General features: G+C 43.9%; 1 non-coding gene across 1 annotated transcript; it reads left to right on the top strand.

The window, feature by feature from the left end:
* Window positions 1-1,066: 1,066 nt before the first annotated feature.
* trnae-uuc lies at window positions 1,067-1,138 on the top strand. Its single transcript has one exon. It is a non-coding gene; the product is annotated as a tRNA-Glu (tRNA).
* The last annotated feature ends 3,117 nt before the right edge of the window (window positions 1,139-4,255 follow it).

The following is a 4,255-nucleotide window of genomic DNA, read 5'->3' as shown; positions in this document are numbered from 1 at the left end:
TTATACGTTAGAAGAAGAATTTTAAATTATATTCTTGATTTAACAGGAAGCCAATGAAGGGAAGCTAAAATTGGAGAAATATGATCCCTCTTGTTGATTTTCATCAGAACTCTTGCTGCAGCATTTTGGATCAGCTGAAGGCTTTGAACTGCATTTTGTGGAATTCCTGATAGTAAAGAATTACAATAGTCCAGCCTTGAAGTAACAAATGCATGGACCAGTTTTTCAGCATCACTCCTGGACAGAATGTTTCTAATTTTGGCGATATTCCGGAGGTGAAAAAAGGAAACTCTGGAAACCTGTTTAATATGGGATTTAAATGACATGTCTTGGTCAAAAATAACACCAAGATTTTTTACTTTATTACCAGAGGCCAGGTTAATGCCACCCAGATTAAGTGATTGGTTAAGAAGTTTATTTTTTGAGGACTCTGGCCCAAAGATTAAAACTTCGGTCTTGTCAGAATTTAGATGCAGGAAATTTAAAGTCATCCAGCTTTTGATGTCATCAAGACATGACTGCAGTCGAAGTAATTGATTGGATTCATCAGGATTTATGGATAAATATAGCTGAGTATCATCAGCATAACAGTGGAAATTAATCCCATGCTGTCTGATAATTTTGCCTATCGGAAGCATATATATAGTAAAGAGAATTGGTCCAAGGACTGAACCCTGTGGTACTCCACAGGTGACCCTAGAGTTTGAGGAAGATTTATTATTAACATGAACAAATTGGAATCTGTCTGACAGATAAGATTTAAACCAGCCTAATGCTTTCCCCTTAATCCCTACAGTATGTTCAAGTCTTTGTAGGAGAATATTGTGATCAACTGTATCAAACGCAGCACTGAGATCTAACAGGACAAGTATAGACACAAGTCCATTATCTGAGGCCATGAGAATATCATTAGTGACCTTCACCAGAGCTGTTTCAGTGCTATGATGAGCTCTTTCTGAACAGGATTACCAACAATAGCTTTAAGTAGGCACAATGTCATGTTGGCGGTATGGCTGTGTGATGGAAGACATTGTCGGAACACCTTCTGTTTAATGCAGCCAGCACATCCCTGATGGTCTAGTGGTCAGGATTCAGCGCTTTCACCGCTGTGGCCCGGGTTCGATTCCCGGTCAGGGAAGCCTCTCTTAGCTTTGCCTCAAGGTCCTTGTAAGTTGGTGATAAGCATTTTTCCTCAACGTACACAAGGTGAAAACCTTATGGCCTGCTCTTCCGCTCCTCAGGGGCATCGCGTGAAAGAAATCTCACAAATCCACTGTGGTCTGGTGGCAGGTGTGAGTAGGACCAAATCTCTGACAAATCCCTTCTCTTCAGCGCAAATGGCAGGGACCCCACTCCTCTAATGGCTGAGGCTCACTTTGCTCCAGAGACTAGAGTGTCTGTGCCTCTGGTATGGCTGAGTAGAGCTACTCCTGTTGAATTCGTATCCACCCCATGCTGGAGGACTTAGAAAATATTTTGAGTTTAGTGCCCCTGGTATGGCTGGGCAGAGCTACTCCTGTTGAATTCGTATCCACCCCATGCTGGAGACAGAACTAAAAAAAAATGCCACTTATTTTAATATAATGTTAAAATTATTATTGAACCCGTTTGCAAATATAGCTTCCTGACCCCTAATGTGAAATAAAAAAAAAAATCTCCCACTTCCAGGCTGGGGGGGGGGGGGGTCTCAGTCAGAGACCTCTCCCCAGGAAGAGTGCCTCTCGCTGGGTAAGAGTGCTGGAATAATGCCCCCCCCCCCTGCTGGAGCTCTGACATACATTAGGCAACATCTCTAAATGTTTGGTAGGACAGGTTACAGTTTGTAACAGTGGTAGCCACATGCTGAACTTCATAAAACAATGTTATATTTATTAAAAATAACCTACCGCGATATGTACACTTTATATGTATGCCTGCTACCGCGATATGTACACTTTACATGTACGTCAGCTACCGCGATATGTACACTTTATAATGTAAGTTAGCTACCACGATATGTACACTTTATATGTACGCCAGCTACCGCGATATCTACTTTATATGTACGTCACCTACTGCGTTATGTACACTTTATATGTACGTCAGCTACCGCGATATGTACACTTTATATGTACACCTGCTATCGCGATATGTACACTTTATATGTACGCCAGCTACCGCGTTATATGCACTTTATATGTACGTCAGCTACCGCGATATGTACACTTTATATGTACACCAGCTGCCGCAATATGAACACTTTAAATGTACGTCAGCTACCACGATATGTACACTTTATATGTACGTCAGCTACCACAATATGTACACTTTATATGTACGAAAGCTACCGCAATATGTACACTTTATATGTACGTCAGCTACAGCGATATGTACACTTTATATGTACGTCAGCTACCGCGATATGTACACTTTATATGTACGTCAGCTACCGCAATATGTACACTTTATATGTACGCCTCCTACCGCGATATGTACACTTTATATGTACGCCAGCTACCGCGTTATATGCACTTTATATGTACGTCAGCTACCGCGATATGTACACTTTATATGTACGCCAGCTGCCGCGATATGTACAATTTAAATGTACGTCAGCTACCGCGATATGTACACTTTATATGTACGCCAGCTACCGCGATATGTACACTTTATATGTACGTCAGCTACCGCGATATATACACTTTTCACCTAAAAAAATGCCACTATAATATAATGTTAAAATTATTATTAAAACCGTTTGCAAATATAGCTTCCAGACTCCTAATGTGAAATTAGAAAAAAACTTTCAATCTCCCACCTCCAGTCTGGGGGGGGGGGGGTCTCAGTCAGAGACCTCTCCCCCAAGAAAGTGCCTCTTTCTTGGGGGAGAGCACTCTGGGCTCCAGTCAAGCACTCTGGTGCTTGACTGGAGCCCCCCCTTCTGGAAGTCTGCCTAATCATAGGCACCGAGCACTCAAACAAAATGCCACTTATTATGATATGTTAAAATTTGTATTAAAACCGTTTGCAAATATAGCTTCCAGACTCCTAATGTGACATTTTAAAAAAATGTTATCTCCCACCTCCAGGCTGTGGGTGTCTCAGTCAGAGACCTCTCCCCAGGAAGAGTGCCTCTCGCTGGGTAAGAGTGCTGGAATGATGCCCCCCCCCCCCCCCGGCTGGAGCTCTGACAAATATTAGGCAACATCTCTAAATGTTTGGTACAGCAGGTTACAGTTTGTAACCCCATTAGAACACATGCTCTGAAGCACTGGGCACTCTGGGGCAGTCCAGTGGGGGCTTGACAAATCATCGCACCGGTTTCAAGTTTTGGCAGGATCTCAATGACAAAACCTGCGCTATTTTGTGAAACTGTAGGAAAAAAATGAATGATAATCTAAGTTAAGCTCTTACCACTACTCACAGACGTTTTTACACATATTTCAAAATGCCACCTCCAGGCTGGGGGGGTGGTGTTGGTCAGAGACCTCTCCCCAGGAAGAGTGCCTCTCGCTGGGTAAGAGTGCTGGAATGATGCCCCACACCTTGGTCCCTAAAAAACGCGCATAATTAAATAAGCCACGGTCTCGGCCTATAGCAAAAGCTTCCCCACTTTTCCCTTCCCGCCCGTAGTTGGTTCGTGCAGTGCTCTTTCCGACACGTTGGTGGCGCTATGCTGGGTGGGCTAATAAGCCATTGTAAAGCAATGAAACCAGTTCCGTACAGCATCCCTCCTTCCGTACACCTTGGCCCCTAAAAAACGCGCATAATTAAATAAGCCACGGTCTCAGCCAATAGCAAAAGCTTCCCCACTTTTCCCTTCCCACCCGTAGTTGGTTCGTGCAGTGCTCTTTCCGACACGTTGGTGGCGCTATCCTGGGTGGTCTAATAAGCCATTGTAACGTACAGCTATCCTTCCTTTCGTACACGCCCCCCCTCCGATCCCCCCGATTCGCTAAATCTAGAAGAGAGCGCCATCACATGGTGCATGGAAGGCAGCACGCCCGTACGAAACGTCGACTTGAACCGACTTGGACCAAGCGGGCAAAATGTAGGAGCTTGTATTGCGCACGTACGTACACTACCGCCTAACGGACACACATAAAGTGATTGTATGTGTAAATCCGTACGTACGGTATTCAAAAGCATTGCGGCTGTACGGCCGAAGGGAACGTTTTGTACGATTTTCCCTTGACAAAAATACAAATCAACAAGTACAACTGCACGAATCTGCTCCTGTGAGTCACAAATTCATCTTTACAAGTTACGCCTTCAT

Source organism: Fundulus heteroclitus, unplaced genomic scaffold, assembly GCF_011125445.2.
Source record: "Fundulus heteroclitus isolate FHET01 unplaced genomic scaffold, MU-UCD_Fhet_4.1 scaffold_45, whole genome shotgun sequence".
Taxonomy (NCBI): Eukaryota; Metazoa; Chordata; class Actinopteri; order Cyprinodontiformes; family Fundulidae; genus Fundulus; species Fundulus heteroclitus.
This window is presented reverse-complemented; position numbering and strand designations above follow the sequence as displayed.